Genomic DNA, 23,332 nt, shown 5'->3' on the forward strand with positions numbered 1-23,332 from the left:
CTTACTGGCTGGCAGTACTGTTTTAGAGAAAACAAAATTAATCAGTTTCAAAAGGTCAAGTAGTGCAGCAAATGATAAATTGTGCCTTAGTGTGAATGTTATGAGCAGCAGGAGGAGTTCAGCCTTTGTAATTGAGAGAAATCTGCATACTGGGACATTTAGATTTTCATCAAATTTTGGACCAGTATCATGTGCAAATGACTGGCTTTCTTCTCCATCATGTTCCTCAACATCACTGCCTTCATCACTTTCATCGGCTTCAGTGACTTCCCCATCACTTGCCGTTTCACTGTCACCATCTACACAGTTTCCTTCCTCCAATTCCATTACTTCTCCGTCGCTTGCTTCGTTTGTCTCACTTTCTTCCTCATTATGTACTTCAGTGCCATTTACACTATTTCTGTCCTCTAGTTCAGGGTGATCATTGTTAGATGGTCCAGGTGCGTCATTGTTGGAGCTATAAGTGTTTGATCTAAATTTTGTTGTCCTTGGCAACAGATAAGTAGTATCTGGCTCCAGGTACTGCTTATACCTCTTCATTTTAGTCCCTCTGTTGTTGTCCTTAAACTCTGTTAAACAATGTAACGTTAAGATTGCAATTATCCTACAATATTAAACAGTATAGCTAGTAGACTTTTCACTCACCACCATGAGTCTCTGTAAATAGTGAGAATAGCCTTTGTGGACCTCTAGTATCTGTCAGAAATAGCATATCGTCGCTGTCGGGCGGAATCCTCGTATCTCCAAAACCATTATTTTTCAGGAAATAAAAAAAACTGCATATTTTTTTAGTTATTAAACATTGTATCGTTAAAGTTGGTATTATACATTATATTGCAATTATATACTGTTGTGTACCAACATTAACACAACATTTCCCCAAAATCATGTTTAATCGGAGATACGAGGTTTATGACTTGGGAGCAGGGAGATACGAGTTTACGCTGTCATTGATAAGAATGGAACGGACGCAGACTTCGCTGCTGCCAGCATTGTTCATTAAAGTCCGCGGTCGCGTTGAGCCTTTTGACGAGACAAGGCTTTAAGAGCTAATCAAAGCTTATGGTTGTGGTTACATATATCTTCCTAAACTCTATTTTAAAAGTTTATGAGCTATAAGTGATGCAATACAACAACAAAAAAAACGAGCTGACTAGGCTGTCTAATAGGCGGAAATTAGCCTAATCTGCACGCAAACTTACCTTTGTGGCTCACGGGCTTCCTTCTGCTTTCGATTACAGCTTTCGATCTTTAACAAAACAGGCCTACTCAAATGTATCTAACCTAACTATTTTCACTCGTTATTACCTAAAAAACAGACAGAGTTATCCAAAGATAGGCTTACTCGACGCCAGTAGACAGCCGTTTTTTTCTCCCATAAAAACACTAATTGGGGTATTTTACATGCACAGTGCCAAGAGAGGGAACTTTGAGTCAGTAAAATAATAATAAAAACAATAATTTAATGGTGGTATCCAAAACATTCAATTCAAGTATTATATTATATACATTTTAAAACTTCAATGCACATTTATAATAAGCCTAGTAATAAGTAGACATTTAAAATACATCAATAACTAATATCATAGTTTAACAATAAAAAAAATATAATATTAATATAAAATAATATTTATAATATAATAAAATCACAGTTAAGGCTTGTGTATTTGTGTTTGTGAGTATGGTTAGCCCTTGTCTGTGTGCATGTATCTGTGAGGCTCTGTGTGTGTTGTTACATTGCCATTATATTTTACTGCCATACCAGTATTAAAGGAGAACTCCGGCGCAAAATGAACCTTTGGTCTAATTACACATTGTTACCTAGTCAACCGTTATCTGAGATTTGTTTTCATGATTATCGAATGTAAATAGTTTTATCTCTAAAAACAGTTTAGCCTATAAAGCTAGTATAACGCTAGTATATTGGGCATAGTGTAATGACAAATAAAAATCGCTTGTTAATACCACTAACAAGGCTGAAAATAGCCCCACACTAACACGGTAGCATAATGAGGGTCCCTACCTTCAAACCGAAGCATTGAGAACTTTGTCAGTGTCCAGACAGTTTAATAAGAAGATATTTTAAACATACAGTCAACTTCGCGTATACAGGCAGAATCCATCTTTGAAATACAGCCTTTACCAGTCGATCTACGAACGCCGATCCAAGTGCGCTGGTGAGATGTGAACGAGCTATAAGTTGTGATAAGGTGAGCGCGAACAGCAGGCTTGGATCGGCGTTCGTAGATCGACTGGTAAAGGCTGTATTTCAAAGATGGATTCTGCCTGTATACGCGAAGTTGACTGTATGTTTAAAATATCTTCTTATTAAACTGTCTGGACACTGACCGGTCGATGTACTTGACTTCATATGGATGAGGCTTTACACGGGCCCTCTTCATCAGGTTAACATACTCTGCTGGGAGATAAACATCCTGGTCCCTCAGACGCCTCTCGATGACGCTGTGAACGGAGTCGCATTCCATCTGAGTATGCCCTTTCTCAAGGTACTTCTGAATGACGACTTTGTTATTCTTCATGGAGAACAGAAGAAGTGCATTGCTTAGAACTGCATTCCGGTTCTGATACCCGCAGCCGTCACTCCACAGAATAAATGTGTCAGGCTCAGTGTGTGCAGAGAGGTAGTCGACAATGCATGAAACAAACTCACTGGCAGACAGGGATCCCTCGCCTTCATGCCAGACATAACATGTGGCACTGTGTGTCAGCATGTTGTACATGGTAAAATTGTGAACAGCAAGCTTTGTTTTGTAATACAAGGCAGAGGCTTTTAGCTTTGGGCACAAAAGGAGGGCTTGTAAGTCCATACATAAGACCATAGTGTTGTTGCTGGCCTTGCTTTTGTCGGACAACTTTTCGGCGCGGGCCTCTTCTTTTTGAAGGAGATGGTGCTGCCACTCGTCATCAGGTAAGTTGCCGGTCTTGAAAGCACAACAGATGTTGCACTGGTCCTTTTTTGGGTGGTAAAGGCCTAGGTTGAGACGCTTGAACTCATTTGTGAACACTTGCCTTGACAAAGGTGTTACATTCTTCTCTGCAGCAGCACGACAATACACTGCATACAGATCAGCCATCGATTGAAACACAGGTTCCAGATACTGTTTGGATGTTGTGGATCTGCAATAGTGTGAGGGCACCTTTGGGAGGTCGTGCAAAAAACTGTAAATGAATTCATGGCCTGCCACTGAACGACGTGCATTGCTGTGTGTTTGTCCCTCTGTCTCTGCTTGCGTGTGTCCCTCCTTTGCCCAGTTAAGAGCAGACCACTCGCCTATTCCTAGGGTAGACAAAAACATACTTTTGCAGACGCGTCTTCTCTGCCCGCTGACCCGTAAAAAAAACAACAGCGAATTTGATCTTCGGGAATTTTCAGCCCCCCTTCTCCTTTGCACGGGGACCACATCAATTAGACCACGCACATACACTCTCTTCTCCTCCCAGGTCACATGTTGCCAAAAGTCATTGAAAATCGTATTCCTCTCAGGCTCGCCGATTGCACTGCAGTGATGTTTACCTGACCTGGCACATGCTGCTGATGAACATCTAGGCCCCATAGCCCGTGGCTCCCTCATTGTTTCCTTCTGCTTCTGTTTTCCAATGTATGACTTTCCAACCATTCTTCTTTTCTTGTTGATGACTTTCTTCCAGGTGTTCTCAGCTCTCAGTCTTTTCCTTGGAGGTGCGTCTTCCTCAGCATCTGAGCATGAATGCTCTGCATCCGAGTCCTCATCGCCTCCACCATGGAAAACTTCAAAATACACACACAAACCAAACGTGCATGAATGAGTTACATCTTTATAAACTGTCAACAGTGAGGGCTATAGTTGAAGGACCTTATCCAATTTAATGAGAAAATGTAGAAAAGCATCAAACTTACCCGTGTCAAACTGCACCTGCTCTGGAGCCAGCAGTGAGGCCTCCTCTTCCTCCAGACCACCAGAGAAATCTTTTCAAACACATCATACAAATAGTGTGATTTTTTTATTATTTCTATTGTTGTGAAATACATCTGCATTAAAACTCATTCATTTTGGCATGTGAAATCATGATTATCTCTCAGAAATTCACTCTACCAGCATGCACCACTGTATCCTCCACCACTGTATCCTCCACCACTGTTGCTTCCTCTCTCTCTAACGTTACACTCTCTCCATCAGAGCTCTCACTGTCTAATAGGGCCCTTGCCTGATCATATGGCACATTGACCATCTGACAGAGTTCCTTTAAGGACACAGACATGGTTGCTGCAAAAAATAAAATAAATAAAGGTCAAATGATCGTTTCACTAAGTTATACGACATGTTTACGTATGATAACAAGGCAAGAAGCCAGCTAGCTTGCTTAAAGTGATGAACATGACGTAAAAGGTAGCTACTTGTTGAACATGACGGAATGCCTTGACATTGTAAGCTACAATACTGACATAGTACATTAAATTATTATGTTGTTCCTCAGATGAGTGCCAGAACTAGCGTTAGCGGGGGTCGAGAGGTTTTTATTTAAGCCCCACGAAAATCACGTTAGCTACCTATCTCACCTAACATGATGACAAAACCAATAACGTTACATAGCGGCTAACTAAGTCAACGACAGGCAATTTTTGCGGTTTAAATAAAATGTCCTCGTCAGAAACAAAACCATGGAAGATTTCAATCAACATGATAAGTTAACTTAGCTAACTTACCGTCCAATGCAAGACATAGCAGAAAGAAAAATCTAGCATCCTCAGAAATGATACATTACACTAAACTAGCACTACCATTACTTCGATCGAGATAAAACTGTTATATATAATATATAAACTGTTATTATTATATAATTTATATAACTAAATCATGAATAAGGACATTTACCTCAGAGGACGTGTTGCTCAACGAGGATTGCGACTTCCAATCTTGAGGAGAAAAAATGCCGCGAAGCTCCAGCGCGGCGGCGCCAAGTGAAGAAGGGGTGGAGTTACGAGGTTTCTCAGACAGTTGAAGTGTCCAATGGAGTTAAGAGGTTTGCTCACAAGCTATTTTCAACACTTTCGATTGGTTAATAATTTGTAAAAATAACAGACCCACGTGGAGACTGACCAATAGCATCGATTTGTGAAAAAATATTAAATTGACCAAATTTGGACATACGAGGTTTCCGCCCGACAGCGACGATATGCTAGCGCCATCTAACGGTCAACTTCTGTCAAAAAATATTAATTAATAAAAGTTAATTAAATACAATCGGAAAAATTTGGGAGGAATATAAGAGTAACAGATTGTTTTTGTCACTTACATTGTGGAGCTTTAATTCACTTGAAAAAAAAAAACCCTGAATGTGCATATCCATGCGCAACTACTGCGCGTATCCATGGACAACTACTGCGCGAGCCACAAAGTGTCGCGCGCATATGCACGTCACGTATTTAACGGTAACTTTTCGAATCGGCTTCTATCAGATACGGAGAAGGCTTCAGATATCTGCGTTTTTAATACAAAATGTTTGCATATGTACATTATTTAGACGATGGAGTTAAAGGCGTTGTTAATGTTAAAGACATTAAGCAATTTGACCCAAAAAATACTACGGATTTCTCGTCTCACACTTACTGGATCCTGCAGAAAGGACGCTTCATAAAAGGACAGATTCTGTTGATGAAAGGTAGGCCTAAATCTTTCAATTTACAGTACTATATCTATAAATATGCTTAATAAACAGCTTACAAAACTGAGGACGTTTTTGTGACATCTGTGAACCAGATAACTTAATGAAAAGCGCTAATAACATGTTAACGTTAACCTGTAGTTGTTACCTAGCTCATTGTATCTTAATAACCTAATGTATTTATTTTTTAAGATCCTAAACAATATGATTTGATATCAAATTAGTTAATTTAAATGCTTTTTCAATTTTATTTTCTGCCAGTATAATACCAGGTGACCATTCCAGTTAGATATTAAAGTAAAAGAAAAAAGGTCATTTTAATTTATGAATCAAACTAAATCTAGAGTAAAAATGGATGTTTTCATTAGTGTAATTCTAGACTGAAAATAAACAAGTACTTAGTAAGAAGAAAGCTATTCCCATTTTCCAGAAACTTGTGAGGAAATTGAAAATGTGCTGGCAACTGGGAAAAGGATTCGAGTGCCAAAGCTGCTTGATAAAAGTCCACCAGAGAACAAAACGTCAGAAAGGAAGGAAGCTAAGGATAATGCTGTAAGTAACATGAAAAGACTGCACGATGAACTCAATTAATTGAATAATTTAAATACCTCTTACTTGTGTTAGTTGTATTTTCAGGCAGCCCAGAAGGCAAGCATTGAGGAAGGAAAGCAGACATTTCTGATGGACATTTTAAAAAAGAGACAAGCCTTCAAAAGGAAGCAACCACTATTTCCTCCTCATTCTACACCTAAAAGAGGAAAAAATATTGTAGATGATGAGATAACAACAAGTGAGAGTGAGGATGAACTAATTCCAAAATCAAAATTTGATGAGCTTGAGAACCGATACAAATCTCTAACTCGGAAATATCAAGAAGCTATTGCTGAAGGGAAGGAACTGAGGAAATTAAATGCTGAGCTTCAAACATGTTTAGTAGCCAAAATTCTTTCTGGTAATTATTAATATTATAATTAGTAGCATTATCAATGTATTATTATTATTTTTTTTTACACATACATAATATTTGAGACTATGTTCCAGGAAGCAACACATCTCCAGCCTCCATCCCAGACCTTCCAGTGACAACTGGTAAGATTTTGTGCACCATAATAACAACAACAACAATAATAATAATAATAAAGATTACATTTACAAATAACCTGGTCAACTTATTTTAAAACTATTACATTTAAAAAATCTAAAAATTAAAATCTAATTTTATTGCCTTCTCTAATTCCAGTGCTCTTAAAAACTTGCACTGTTTGATATTTATAAGTTTGCAGATTTTTTTGTGTATATTGAATATTGTGATGCATTTTTTTTTGTTTAAAGATTACAGGGAATTACTCAATGAACTGAAAAAGGTCAAATTTATTTTCTGCAGTATGTTGAGAGATCATTTTTTGCATTTGTGGGTACATTATATCTTTCAGGTTGCAACACCACCGCAGCCACTACAGCTCTTCCAAAGACAACTGGTAGGATTGGCTTCTAAAAACATTCCCACCACACCAAGGCACTTACTGAATGCATTTGTGTCTGCTAAGGATGATTTTACACATATGTAATGTTTGAAAATTGCTTGTATTTTCCTAATTTGTCAAAGTTATTTTGGATAAAAGTCCGTGAAATACAGGTACAGGCCTCATTTACAAATAACCTGGTTAACTTATTTAAAAACTATTACATTTATAAAATCTAATTTTATTGCCTTCTCTAATTCCAGTGCTCTTAAAAACTTGCACTGTTTGTTATTCATAAGTTTGCAGATTTTTTGTGTATATTGAATATTGTGATGCATTTTTGTTTCATTTAATGCCTCAGAGAGCAGCCCCCCTTTAAAACACCCTCAAACAGCAATTGGTAAGTATTGGTGATCTTTGCAGATTTTTTTCCCTGTAATATCAATCATATTATTACCATTACTATAATTGTTGTTATGTATGTTATACTGTATGATAGGGCCAGTTTAGCCATATGGATGGATTACTACCTGTATCCATACATGGTTAATCTGGTCCCACTGTAATTGTTATGAAAACTTAACCTCCCTAAACTACACACTCCCTTCCCACAGAGATGAATTCTGCTGTTGATCAAAACTCTGAACAAACTTCAGATAACAATGAGGTACGATTTTAATTAAACAGAATATTTAGGAGAGGCTGGGGCTGCTTGTTACTTACTCCAGTGTTTATATTAGTTGGTTTAAGCTGGTTTACATTTTTGCATTAGGTACATAGTACCTCAAAGCCTACAAAAAAAAGCTACCGAGCATTTCCACCGTTATGTACCAGGAAAAAAAAGATTATATTTAATTGAACACACAAATGTGAGGCATTTTGTCACAATATGTGGTAAGCTGTCACAATGAAACCAGTTCAAACTTTTGGGTAAAATTTACCTTCACTGTATATTGATGTTTTTCGACTGAGTTAATACAAGTGTGGTTTAACTGTGTGCACTTACAACAGCAATACAAATATTACACTAAAGTTTTAAATAAAATATTGTAATATGAGCTTTGAACTAGTTGTTTGAAACAACATACAAACAAACATATTTGTAACGTGTGTAATTCAGACTTTGAGTCAAAAACGGAGTTTGTGATTGAGACAACTTTCCATTGTGATTGCCAACCTCAGTCTCTCTTATGCAAGATGGATATGGCCCTCTACTTAACAAAACAACAAAAAGTCAAGAGAGAAATGTTGATTACAAATTTATAAGAATGGAGACTACAGTAGTGTTATGTTTCTTGATAAATGTTTAATTTTAAAAATTTATTTCTTATAGGTAAATATCGGCGAAGGTGTAGTTATACACCGTGAAAAATGGATGAAGCTACAGCTCAATGTAAAGGACAGCTTGTTTGTGAAAGAGCTGGCAGTGTGCATTTGGGGAACAAGCACACTGGCCAACCGAAGCCTGGAAGGAAAAAGTTGCCCCACCACAAAATCAGATCCTAGGCCACCTCTGACACCTCACAAAGTCAGAACACTAAAAAGTAAGTGATGTCAACTTTAGAGAATTATGTTCAGGGCTCGACATATGAAGGGTTAACACTTTATAATAACTGCATGCTATTAGTAATTAGTAAAGCATTAGCAAACAATTAATTCATCATTTATAAAGCATTAATAAACATTAATACGTTGTTTATAAATACAGCTATAAATGCTTTATTATTGATTTATAAGCTTATCTATAATAACTTTCATCTAAAGTGAGGACTATTTATGCCTTATAAACAGGGCTTGACATTAACTTTTTTGCTCACTAGTCAATGTGGCTAGTGGTTTTCCAAAGTTACTAGCCACACAGCATTTTTACTAGCCACATTTTTGTTTTTGTGAAATTACCTTTTAAAAGTTGACTGTGGCATGCTAAAATTTACTTGAACTAAATTTACAACCCTTTTAAATGTAAAACCACTGTACACACCCAAATCAAGACTACACAATACAGGTCATTATCATTAGCTCTGATAAGGTTGTGTTTAAAGCTCCTTTTTTAAATAAAACCATGTATTATGTATTATATGTCGCCACATAGCTCCACCGGCATACACTGTGTGCATGTAATACTCGTTAGGGCTGTCAAAATTGCTCAGAAATGACGTTCGAATATTCCCTCTAAAAAAAACACATAGCCTATATTCGAACTACTCGAACATGGTTGCGCATTTTGTCAATGACACGCATTACGTCAATAACAGGGCAAATTAATACAAAGAGACATAACTACTTGTATAGGTAGTTTATTTAAGTTTAAACATATTTGACAACGTATTACCTACACAAAAACAAGTAAATCAACTAATGGCCAAGACCGCAGACCTCACTCTCGCTCACTTGCACTCGCAGGCACTCTTTCTCTCTCTCACCCTCACCCTCATGCTGCGTTCACACCAAACGCGAATAGAGCGTCTGGCGCGAGTGTAAAGACGCGTTTACGCGCGTCTGGAGGTCTTGCGGCCAGTGTTAATTTTGGCAGCAATTTTTGATTTAGTCTTAGTTTTCATCTTCAGACGAAAATGCTTATTGGTCTTAGTAACATTTTAGTCATTTTGTCTCTCATAGTTTTAGTCTAGTTTTAGTTGACGAAAAGTCATTGCATTTTTTGTCAACTTTGTCATTACTTTTAGTCAAATTGCAGTTACCGAATTTTGGCATATGTAGTCTTTAGACATAAAATGTCATAACAATTTTTCTCTCTAGGCCAGTTCTTTAAGCTTATGAGAAATTTGAATCAAGGTAACAGGCTGTATTGACATTGCACTCTAGCAGTAGCACTTGTGCAATCCTACATATCCATTTTCCTTAGTTCAGTGGTTCTTCAATTTTTTAGAGTGCCGTAACCCCTCTTCCATTAGACTGCTGTCACACCTTTTCCATTAAGGGACAATATTTGCCCTCTTCAATCGATTTTTCCAGTTTATTTTTTACCTTTATAAATACCTTTATAAAATAAATAATGATTTAAATAAAACAATGTTCAATAAATATGCAATGATGGTAAAAACAAAGTTATACTTTTAAATATTAAATTAAAATGGCCACTAGGTGGCGGTAAGTCTGTCTATAGTTTATGAGTGAGTCATCGAGCCATTCATTCATTCAGTAACGAAGCAAGTTGCTGTACTTATGAACGGATCATTGAATCTCACGATTCGTTCAAAGACACAGATTCGTTCACGAATCACCGCCGTTTGCTGCAGTTCTGCTGTGGCGTTTGTTGCAAAATAGAGCAATAATAGCCTACTGACAATACAGTTTTAAATGTAGTAGGCCTACATCGCTTAATGTTACCCTTTTGTTTGTTGAACTGTTGTATAAAATCAATGTCACATTTGAAATCGTGTGGATATTCGGGAAACATTGCATTCTTGCTCGTATAGGGCTAATATGATCAACATTAAAAACACTGCTGGATATCAGCCTGAATTTTGACCGCAGATTTAGTCTCACAAACAGCGCAAGCGGCTAGTGACAGAAAAAAGACAGACTGAATGAAACTTTAATTTAAGTAGAAAATCTCAAATGAAGATCGCTGAACGCGCGCATGGTTGCCAGATACTATTGAAAAGACACGTGTTATTTAAACAGAAAATTTTAACTGGGGATTAAATTATTGAAATATGGCAACCGTAAGCATGAACGCTCGCAAACACAGTCTGTAATGTGTTGTCTTCTCCTTTATTCGACAAAAACAAGTGGTTTTGGTAAAGTCTTGTTTTTGTTTTAACCGATCAGTCTCGTCTTTTTTCGTCAACGATATTGCATGTGTTGATAGTCACAGTTATCGTTTAATGACGTGGGTGTCGTCTCTCATCGTCTTGTCTTAGTCAGGGGAAAAAAGGTCGTCAACGAACATTTTTCGTCATAGTTTTCGTTAACGAAATTAACACTGCTTGCGGCGCGAATGAGGCGTCACGCTCTCTGTCCATAACGGTTTAATGAACAACAACAATAAGCAAATGTTGAGTGCTGATCAAGAGTTTTGTGCAGGCAATTTAAGGTCGCGACTCTTATATAGCAGGCTTCATTCAGTGATTGAAACAAATATTATTAACAATAATTGAAGTTTTACATTAGCCTATATAGAACCGACATTGAACGCTCCGAGCGAGCTGTGCTGTGGTAAACATGGAACTTTTCCTTGACCTGAAACGGTAAATAATCAAACCATTGGAAGCCTGTAGTGCATGAAACTGCTGTATCTAACCTACCTTATTCATGCAATATCTATTCAGTCAATACAGGAGCCTACACTTTAGTAATGTTTCTGTTTAACGTTAACGCTTCTTCCTGTTACCTTTCCCTGACCCCTCAGGCAGCGCGCCCACTCGCAAAGCAGACAGCCGCGCCTCTGCTACCGCGGGCGTTTTTCCACATTCGAATATTCATTTTCACCTTCGAAATTCTTCGAATATATATTCGAATTTAGAATATTCGTTGACAGCCCTATGGGAGTTGTAGTGTCGTAGGGTCACACTTATTTCAGATGCCTTTTGAAAAGACTACAATTATTCAACCCGCCAAAGTGGCTAGTTGGAGTGACTATGTTACCCACCACGAGCAAAATCCACCCGCATTTTGGCGGGTGTTAATGTCAAGCCCTGCTTATAAAGCATTTAAAGGAACATGCCAACGTTTTTTGAAATAGGGGTTATTCACCGTCTCCCCTAGATTTATTAAGGTGGGCAAAAGCATTTTTGTCTCAGTGCATGCATTAACTTAGTCTGGCAGTGCTGCCGCTAGCGTAGCTTAGCATAGTGAATGGAATCCTATGTTGCCAGATAGCATGTCGAGAATAAAAGTGAACCCCAAAAAAAAAACTAACCTAATTACTTCTTGTGGCCTGCGTATTCACACGAGTACAAATAGCAATGCAGATTAAGACTAGGTGATTTCCTAGGCAGATATTGACATGGGACTATATTGGGGGGAAGCACAGGCGAAGCACTGCTACTTGGGCACAGTGATATCTGTTAGCTTCGCCTGTGCTAACAATCAACGGTAATAATGCTCATACTGTCAAATTTAGCCTTATTCAAGAACAGCATCTATAGATATTTGTGGTAGTCAAGGCTTAAAGGATTTCTCTTGTATATGTATTTTTTTTCCTAGGTTGCTTTCAAAAGTGGCTGGAGGGCAAAAATTTGGAGGAAGCAGAGCTGAAGGCCAGAACAGTGAAGCTTGGGCACTACTTGACAGAAAAAATTCAAGACATCAACAAAAAAGTCAAAAAAGCCAAATAAGTAAATTGCTTGCTTCAATTCATAAACTACATTTATTTTTCTCTTAAGTAGTTACAATGAAATGTTGTATTGATTTAAGCTTACAAATAATTAATAATTTCATACAAATTCATACAAAAAAAACCCCACATCTTTGTATTGTTTAATTTAATAAAGATGTTAGAATGAAATTCACATAAATAAATGTAATTCTCCTCTTGAATGTGTATATTTGTGTCTGTGTGCTCCATTCTTAAAGCATAGGTTTGGTTTTATCATAAGCCTAGGGTAGGTGTTGTAACTAGCAGCTAAATTAAATCAGTGACCAGCAACATAAAACAGCTTCAAACCCAAAACTGGTTACAATTCTCAGCAAAGAAAATACCCCAAAAATACGCTACCAGCATAAGCTGGTATTGGGTGGTCTAACCAGCTACCAGCATAAACTGGTATTAGGTGGTCTAACCAGCATAAGCTGGTATTGGGTGGTCTAACCAGCATAAGCTGGTATTGGGTGGTCTAACCAGCTACCATGTTCCAAAACACAGCTTGAACTGGTCAAGCTGGTTGACCAGCTTGAACTGGTCTAGCTGGTTTTTCCACCAGGGTTCTAATGCTTCTTCTAACAAGTATTAGCAAATGCCTAGAATAAGTACTTTAACTGGCTTTGGCCACGCCCAACTATTTAGCCAGCGAAACTCCAGTCAGGACACAAACAAACACACGCGCGTTTTTACCAGGGTAAACACAGAAACGACGAGCCGCGCTAAAATCAAATGAGAAAGTAAACACTCACAGACTGATGTTCTCTCCTGTTGTTCTAATGCTTCTTCTAACAAGTATTAGCAAATGCCTAGAATGCTCAGTCTAGAATGCTTCAATTTCAAAAATAATTTCACATTTCTACTATATAAATGACCACTATTAAATACACATTTATCTTCCCAGAGCTGAAGTATCCCTTTAACATGAAGTAGGCTATATAGGGCTTCCAGAACTCTCTCCCACATGTCGAACAAGGGTGATCCGTGTCAGCAGCGCCGCATCAGACACGTTTCTGGTGTGCAAAGACACAGAAAACGCGACGCAGCCGCCACGCAGCTGACACGCAACAGGAAAGCAACGCTCACGCCACGCAGCCAGTGTGTCACCGGCCTAATACACCAATGCACCATAGGTTATGTGTGGTATCACTGTTTGGATGGTGTTAGTCACATGTTTGAAAGACAAACAGCTACTCAGTGCTGCACGGAGTGACAAGAAGTAGGCTACACTTATTAAAAAAAGTAGGCCTAACATAGTCCAATACTGCACAGTACTACTTCTGGTCTACTGATGTTTTTGATGTTCAAGATCATTTGCTAAAGTCTCCTGCACTATATATTTTTTTCCAATCAAATTTAGGATTTGTTTGAGTATCAACGCATTTGCTTAATTTATAGTGAATAAGTTACGTTTTTTTTGTGTGTATCCTCTCCATCATTATGAAGCATTAAATTATCATTACTTTTATGTCATGAAGCATTAAATTATCATGACTTTTATGTCATTTACTTGTGTTTTGCTTTTGTAGTTCTTTGTAGTTTTCCCTTGTTAAGCTTGTCTTTACTGTGTTTATATAGTGTTTCACTTGTGTTGTCAGTCGTTCTATGTGATTGTATGAGTTCCCTGTGTTTTCCCTTTATTATTGTTATTATTATTGTGTTATATGAGTTTAATCTATGATAAACTGAGTGTTTGGTGCTGAAAGAGATGAAGTGAAGACAATGTCAAGACAGGCTGAAAGAGTTGGAATCACTGGTATATTCAATAACTGATGTACAAAATCAGATACTGTGTCCACTTTAAACAACCATCTGACTGAATATATTCAGAAACAAAACAGTAAAAACATAATTATTCGCTGGCTTAGTTCAATTCAATTATTTCACCATAATTATTCAGACGTCTCTCCATCTGGATCGGAGGTCTTTAACTCCTGCTACTCGAGAGCAACCATCCAGAGTTAAGCTCAAACCCGAATCAAACACACTTGAAGCAGCAAATCAAGGTGTTAAAGGTATAACAGGAACAGTAAGTGTGTTGGATCAGGTTGAACTGGAGTCTGCAGGAAGATGCCCTACAGGAGCAGGGTTCGCCCCCGTTGATCTAGAGATATCTAGCTCCATCTAGTGGTTGGAAGAAAGTGAAAGTCACATGATGCGCAGCCAAGTATGATGTCCCATGCTCTCCATTTCACACATTCAAGTGCAAACACACACCATGAACACACACCCGGAGCAATGGGCAGCCATTTTTGCTGCGGCGCCCGGGGAGCGATATTTTTTTTCACAGGATGGTAGGGGAAGACTCATGAATATTCATTAGGGAACTCATCCCTGATTGGTCTTAACCCCAGTGACTGGTAGGTTTAGGGGCGGGGTTAAGGGTAGGTCATCAGACCCCAGTGACGGGTAGGTTTAGGGGCGGGGTTAGGGGGTAGGTCATCAGACCAATCAGGCATGAGTTCCCTAATGAATATTCATGAGTCTTCCCCTACCATCCTGTGAAAAAAAATATCGCGCCCGGCGAGCAATAGCGGGTTCGGTCCCTTGTTCAAGGGCATCTCAGTTTTGAGTAATAGAGTGTAAGAGAGCGCTGTTCATTAGGTTACAAGTCCGACTCTCTAACCATTAGGCCACAACTGCAACAGAAGATTTTTAATAAGAAAAAATTATCTGTCACTGACTGGTAGCCTAAAAGATTTAATATATATTATGACGCCTAATATAAAGTAATATGTTCTTATATTTTATATACTTTCTTCTGTAGTTTGCAAATCATCTTATTTATTAAAAACAGACGGATTATGGATATTGTAGAAAGGACTCCAAAAGAGAACTTGCCTCCAGATACTGAAGTTACAGCATCCACCAACAGGGGTGAATTATATATTCAAAAAGATTTTGCAGTTTTAATGCCTTTGACACTGTTGTTTTTCCATGTTCAGTCAGTTTGTAAAATTCTGACATGTATATTGGTCATACACTCCTGATAAAAATGCATTTAATACACCATGAAGATGTGTGATATTCGACCTTTAGTCTAAATCATATCACACAGTGAGATTCAGGATCACATTAAACACAGTAATACTGCAGTTATCAGTCATTTTGATTCATCGGTATTCATTTGTCTCCAGTTAACATGGATTCAGAATTTGAATGCCATGAACACACGTTCACATGTAAAAAATAAAAAAATACAGGACTGCATATATTTTGAAACTTTTAAGCTCTTAACATTTTCGTGAAGAACTGCTTATCAGCATTTTGTATCTTAACAGAAGTGTGTTAAACCACAGTGTGTTTAGAGGTTAAAGTGTCTCTGCACTAACAGTTCTTTCGTCTGATCTCAATTGATCACTTGGACAAAATACATCTTTAGTTGATGTAAAGCGTTCAGATTGTTGTATTAAGCTAAATGCGGTATTAATCTGCTTGCTGAGACACGACATATAAGCACCTGCAATCGGTAGAAGTGAAATGAATGCAGTCACGGTTATGTGCTTTGCACCCTTTAATGTCTGTCTGTTTAGGCTACATTAAAACATCACCACACATGGAGAGATTTAAGTGTGAAACAAACAGCATGAAAATTTGAAAACAGGACAAACACCATTAACAATAACATAGCCTAAACATTCTTACCTATACTATTAAAAAGTACACAAATCGGCTTAGCCTAAGTAAACTAATCAATAATGGTGGTATAAAACAAATGTTTGAAGAATAAGATCACTGTGTATGATAAATGAGAACGTAAATACCAATAGATTATTTTATATTCTAATAAAGTCATTATTAATAGTCAGTTGGTTTAAAAAGCACTCTTCTTTGTAAAGCTGCTATAGGCTGAATTGTATTTGAAATGTGCTATCCACGTTTTATTTTTAACGTAAGAGTGGGTGCAATTTCTTCCGCTGAGTTATTTTAGCTGTAGAAAAACACAGTCCGTTATGCTGGTAGGCTATTCATACCATATTATTTTGTTATTGTAACCATAAACACACTGGTTTGCAGCGCAAATAGGTTTACCATTTACTGCACATTTTTATTCAGTTTTTAAACTTTTTACCTATAGAAACCTCAAAACCTCGTTTACCTCAAAGCTTGAATGAGTTTGCTTTTGAAAAAAAAAGAAAGAATCTTTGAAATGATATTTACTCAAAGGAGTTCTCGTTATATATTGCCACCAGAGATTCAAGGAAATTTTCATTTGGTTGATCAGTGTTCGTTGCTGCATTCTGCACAGTCTTCTTCCGTGGAAGATTTCTGGTTCTGAATTCATAAATCAGAACAACCATCACAGCCACGCCCACCAGAGATGAGAGAGCCAATCGGATCACAGCTTCAGTGAAACTACAACAGCGACTTTCTTAAGAGAGAAGAAATGAGCAACGTTAGAAAACAGATATAATTCATGTTTGGGAAACAGTGTCTCTAGAATTCGGTAAGAGTGAATATTTGATACCAAATCAGTCATTTAAAAGCCACATTTTTAGCATCTGTAAACCCAGAGGTGTAAAGTTCAGGGATCAGAAAGTAAAAGTTCTGCTATATGTTTATTCCACCCATGAACTCAGTCAGCTGATTTCACTAATTAGTTCTATCTCCTGGCTGAAAAACTGTGCCAATTAGCAAATCCAGGTGATTGTAACAAAATACTGAGGAGGACTTTTACTTTCTGAACCTGGACTTTACACCTCTGTGTAAAACCATAATTTTTCATCCTAAAAATATATTTCAGTTTCGATAATATGCTCTCAATGGCAAGTTCAGAAAAGTTTGTTCATGCGTTCTTGACTTCAAGTCTAGATTAGTGTAATGCTCTAATGGGTGGTTGCCCCGCATGCTTAATAAACAAACTCCAGCTGGTCCAAAACACAGCAGCTAGAACTCTTACTAGAACCAGGAAGGATGACCATATTAGCCCGGTTCTGTTAACACTGGCATACACGTAACACATTATCAGATTTCTGTAATGCCCATTTGTAAAAAGATTGTTAGGCTGCAGATCAACCGGAACCGTGAACACTTCCCATATCACACAATGTACTTGTTACATCTTAAGAAGAATGTCATCCATGCTGATATTAGTCTCTCTGTCTATCCCGAGGCTACCGTAGTCAGCAGTATCCAGTCCATATCCAGATCAGATGGTGGACGTGCGCCTAGACACGACCAAAACAAGAGATCCTGTCTACTAGAGAATTCCCTGTGTGGGCCTCATCGACATAATCAGACAAGTCCTCTGTACAGTGAAGGGGTGGATTCTGGAATCCACTGCTGCTTCAATGTATATCTAATAAGTGAACATAATCAAGGTATTAATCAATATTTTTCCTTCTACATATTAAACAATTTGAACGACTTCTATAAGCTTATGAGATTTATGTAGTTTAGGAATGTGCTCTCCGTGTTTTTGAGAAAGGCACACAACATGTGTTAAAACATATTTAACCCATGGTCAACCTGTTAAAGGGTTAGTTCACCCAAAAATGAAAATTCTGTCAGTAATTACTCACCCTCAAGACTTTTGTTCATCTTTGGAACACAAATTAAGATATTTTTGATTAAATCTGAAAGCTGGATCACTCCTCCATAGGCTTCTAAGGGATTGAAACTTGACAGCCCCGAAAAGTTATTAAAGATCGTTAAAATAGTCCAAGTGACTGCAGTGGCTAGATCTTAAGTTTATCGAGCTACGAGAATACTTTTTGAGCGCAAAAAAACAAACTAAAATAGCGAATTCAATATTCTCTTTGGACCTGGAGATTTCATGTAGTGTTATTGCACAATGCTTCTGGTTGAACGTCACACGCATCACACACATGACCAGCTTTGGCCAATAGTGAGCCTACGTGTGACGTATAACACAGAAGCGCTGCGCTGTTACACTATGACAACAGCTTAGGAGAGTGACACGGAAGAGAAGAGATGGTTGAATAAAGTCGTTATTTTAGTTTTTTTTGCGCACAAAAAATATTCTCGTCGCTTGATAAACTTAAGATTGAGCCACTGTAGCCATTTGGACTATTTTAAAGATGTCTTTAATGACTTTTCAGGGCTGTCAGGTTTCAATCCCTTAGAAGCCTATGGAGGAGGGATCCAGCTCTCAGATTTAATCACAAATATCTTCATTTGTGTTCCGATGATGAACGAAAGTCTTACGGGGTTGGAACAACATGAGGGTGAGTAATTACTGACAGAATTTTCATTTTTGGGTGAACTATGCCTTTAATCAATGTGGATTTGCACCTGCATTTCAGTCCACGTGTGGACAATTTCTATGTTAATCTGTTTCTTAGCCAATCAGAATCCTTCAACCTGAAGTAACGACGTAGGTCTAAGGTATAATTGTTGTAGAAATGTGAATGTATTGAGAGCGGCTTACAAACTCCGTATGAGTCTCGAAGCTGACTTCTGACTGACTGACTACAAACTGTCTTCAGTAAAAAAAAAAATGTCTTCAATTGACTGCACTTCTGACTCCATGTCTTCACTCATCATATCGGGTCCTTGGGTCTTTAACTGCATATTCCCCTACAACTGTAGTCTGGGTTTCCCCATACTGCCTTCCCGCAGCGTGATTTTATTCACGCTGAAAGGCAGTATGGATACCATGGTCCAGATTTTTGCCTTATTTAGGGAACCAATCACAGAACGGGGAGGGAGCAGCAAGATGATGATGACATCTATGTTGGCTATGAACTACGTACAGGCGCATTTGATAGACATTCTTAGCACCCAATAAACGGCGCCGGGCATTCGTAAACCACGCCTCAAATACGAGAAAATGTACATGTGGTTCCCAGACCCAAGTCTCAACGAGAATTGGGTCTGGCGTTAGCCAGGCTACTACAACAGACCCTATGGCCAGCTTCGGCACTGGTGTGATGAATCAGGCAAAAGGAACTGATATTAGTGAACTGATATTCACTAATATCCAGATGTTCTTGTAGCTGATGGCGCTGGTAGATTGATTGGGATTTTTTCAGCACAAGTTCAATATCGTCATATATAGAATCATCATATATGCATTTCTCAAACATTAAAGATGGTACAGGGCAAACATGCATCTCAGACAGATCAAGTGAAAGTGGGCTCATCTCCCTTTCTCGGGATAAATTATTAATGAGATTCCGGACAAATTTGGAATTAACAAAAATTAATTGTAAAGGTGCAAGCCTTGTTTTTTTTTTTTTTTATGACCAATGTAAAGACAGTGTGAAAAAAACCCATATATGAACACAGACCGTTTAATTACTACGGAATCCCTTAATGGACAAAAAAAAAAAAAAAATGATTGGAAAGAATGACATTGGAAGAAATATTATATTTCAATGCTTTTGTATTCTCTCGCAAAGGTTTTGCATTCCCCTGCAAGAAATGTTGCGCTCCCTGACAAAACTTTTGCGCACCTCCAAGAAAATTTGCAAAAAATTTGAAAAGTTATGACATGTAATTGACAAAAGCATTGACGTAATTTTTCCTCCCATCCAATATTTTTTCCATCACCATGTTATGAGTTTAGGTGCTCCATAAATTACAACCAAACAGCAAAATTTAGTATCTAACAACTGCAATTCATCCATTTTGTATAGAATATGATTTATGCACTAAAACCAGAGAAAATCGATCATTATATGCATTTTTAAATGCTCGTGACAAATGCCTGAGTCTCACAGCTGTAGGCCTATTTATTTTCTGCAAATAATTAGCATAAAGTTGCCGGATGCTTTTGGATGCTCAGTGTAAGCTTGGTGTAGCCTGCTGACTTTTTCTTCAAAAACTGTTAGGCACAATATAGGACAGAGATGAATTTGGGAAAAGTTTTACTTTATGGAAATTAAGCTCCTATATTGCAATCTAGTGACAACTGAGTTCGTCAAAACATGACAGTGTATTTAAGGAGAGACTTAAATTCAACCACATACATGTTTAGGCCATGGCCGGAGTGGGACTCATTTTCAGCCCTGGAGTTTCATGCCTTAGACCGGCCCACTTTAGTTCCCGACTGACTATATTAAAAAAATTTAATTAAAACCTCAGTATATAAGTCTGCAATAATGTTCTGTACAGCCTTGTAATTCATTGTATTTTTCAAAAATATAATTTTCTATTCAGTGCAATAGCCGTACACAAGGTTTTATAAATACAGAGGTCCCAAAAGTGATCTTGCTAGGGGGTTCGGGGGCATATTATTTTTCCACTGTCATTGGCAAAAAACTTATGTATATCTGTGTTAAATATGAATCCATTGTAATAAAGACAAGTTATTCTCATTCTGGGCACAGTATGCAATAGGCTATTGCTACCTGCTCTCCTCTCTTATCTCCATCTCCTGCTCTCATTCTTCTTCTCTCAGTCTCTTTACCTGTAAATCTCCCCTCCCCGAAGCTGAGCTTTGATTGATACAGTCTTTGCAAACTGATTATTTATGTCGGTCGTTTAAAACTTCTATCGTAAAACAGCTGTTTAGTTTCGCCACTTGCATCTTATCTCGTGAACGCGCCGCGTTGGGATTCGCGCGAGGCTCGCGCTTCTGTGAACATAATATCCTGCTTTGATCGGTCAAGCATTTTGCCTTTGCCGACGAGCGGTGTTTGAGTGCTGATGATGAGGTCGGTTATCCTCGCGCTATGGTGGGTAGTGATGGGCGATACTGCAAATTTCTGTATCGATCCGATACCAAGTAAATACAGGGCCAGTATCGCCGATATCGATACCGATACCGATACTTTTTCATTTTAAAAGCATGCATTTGAACTTGTATGCACTTTCCTGTGCTAGAGCAGTGTGTCATGATTTATGAGGTGAATGCATCATTAATATGCTAAATCTGAACACGTTTTCATGACTACTAGGCCTAAATATTTTTATTTGTGCTCTCAACTCCCCTTTAATTAGTCAGTGACTTTTACAAAACTACCCTAATTATAGTAATAGCCTACTAGTACTAGCCTACTGTTCAAAAGTTTGGGGTCTGTAAGATTTTTATTTCTCTTAGTAAAAACTGTAATATTACAATTTAACAATTTAACATAGGCTATCTGTTTTCTATGCCATAGTAAACTGTAATTTATTTATGTGATCAAAGCTGAATTTTCGGCATCATTACTCCAGTCATGATGATAATTCATTTTAATATGCTGATTTGCTGCTCAGGAAACATTTCTTATTATTATCAATGTTGAAAACAGTTTCATATTTAGTTGGAAACCATGATACATTTTATGCAGAATTATTTGATGAACAAAGTTGAAAGAACAGCATTTATATGAAGTAGATTTTTTTTTACAATGTAAAACCCTTGACTGTCACTTTTGATCAATTTAATGCATCGATCCTTGTTGAATAAAAATATTAATTTCATAAAAAAGATCTTACTGACGTCAACATTTTAAACCGTTATGTACAGTTTTGGTTTGTTTATTGCGAAATAACTCCAGATTGTTTCTCTGTCATCTAAGCAAGGCCCCAAACGCACTGGGCCTGTGAGCTCAGCGAAGCACCAGCAGCGAACGCTCTCTGTGATTGATTGGTTTCGTCTTGTATACAGATGACTAGGAGAAAAGGTTCTATCCTACACACCCGCTAACATTCGCTTATTTTTCCACTTAGAAGCTTATTTTACGCACTGAATTGCGTGCTAAATTAATAAAAAATTACTGGTAAAAAAAAAAAAAACACATTTGGATCGATATTTTTATGTGAGGATCGATCCTTTTCGATACCACGTCAGTATCGAAGTATCGATACTTCAGGATCGATCCGCCCATCACTAATGGTGGGTACGGCCCTGACTCGTAGGCGCTATTAGTTGTATCTCTTATTTTTTGTTCGCACATCTCTAACAACTGACTTTTTTTTGCTGTGGGGCTGCGAGAAAATAATAATAAAAAAATAGTGGGGCTGCGCTGTGACTTCAGCCTAGGGAAAGCATTCAACCGAGTGCCATGACAACACCGGCCCTCCTAGCCAATAAAACAGACCGGCCCACCGGGAATTCTCCCGGTGCTCCCGATTAGCCAATCCGGGCCTGGTTTAGGCCCAAAAATAATCTGTCAACAGTCTTAGTGAGTTTGATTCAGATAGCTATGTTTACCCAGACAGCAAAATAGTGTTGGCCCGTATTGTCGTTTGTTTTACTTAAACAAATCAGACGACACGCAGGTTGCTTGTGAACTCCATGCTTCTTGTTTATTTCCTGTTACGTCATTCCGTAGTACGTATTACACGTTACATAGAATACATTACATCCCCCCCTTTTTTTTTTTTTTTTTTAACAACTCTTTAACTTATTTCAACGTTTACTAATGCTTTCACAAAACAGTCATTAATACTAATGTGAATAAACATTTACTCTGATGCATTGTAGTAAATGCTAGTGCATGTGATAGTCTCTAAACCTAGAAGGAATTTTAATCTCTCTTCCTGATTTCGTGATGATGTTTGGCTTTGTCTGTTCTTCAGTTGAACCATTTTGATGTGCTTGTTTCACCATGACAGGTAAATCAGGATTCATCTCTCTCTCTGACTTTGCATTTGTTTCTTGCTCGGTGTTAAAGTCATCCTGATCAGGTGCTGATGGAAATTTTTGTTCTTTTGTCTTTAACAGATGCTTTCTGTTTCTTCTGTAGATCCTTCCATCTGGTGTGCAAAGAACATACGATCTCGGAGAGTCATGTTTCTTCAAAACTGTTGCAGGATTCCAGATTTGTCCTTGCTGCACTCTCACTTTGTCTCCTGGTGATATCTCTGGCAACAGTTTGGTGTTTTTGTCATAATAAAATTTTTGCTTTGACTGCCTCTGTTTGAGTTTCTCTTGAACTTTCTCGCATCCTTTTGGAGTCAACAATTTGCTCGAAGTTGGCAGTTTAGC

The 23,332-nt window shown here is 37.9% G+C and overlaps 1 protein-coding gene and 1 long non-coding RNA gene across 2 annotated transcripts in view; both read left to right on the forward strand.

Moving 5' to 3' along the window:
* LOC130071873 (uncharacterized) overlaps positions 1 to 23,332 on the forward strand; it is an 86,522-nt gene that overhangs the window by 21,557 nt on the left and 41,633 nt on the right. The gene's annotated exons all lie outside the window — the stretch shown is intronic.
* Positions 7,741 to 12,502, forward strand: LOC130071885 (uncharacterized). Its single transcript, XR_008804053.1, has 3 exons — positions 7,741 to 7,794; positions 8,461 to 8,671; positions 12,297 to 12,502. It is a non-coding gene; the product is annotated as an uncharacterized LOC130071885 (long non-coding RNA).

The sequence above is a fragment of the Rhinichthys klamathensis genome, unplaced genomic scaffold (genome assembly GCF_029890125.1).
Source record: "Rhinichthys klamathensis goyatoka isolate OS25496 unplaced genomic scaffold, OSU_Roscu_1.1 h1tg000465l_1, whole genome shotgun sequence".
In the NCBI taxonomy this organism is placed as follows: domain Eukaryota; kingdom Metazoa; phylum Chordata; class Actinopteri; order Cypriniformes; family Leuciscidae; genus Rhinichthys; species Rhinichthys klamathensis.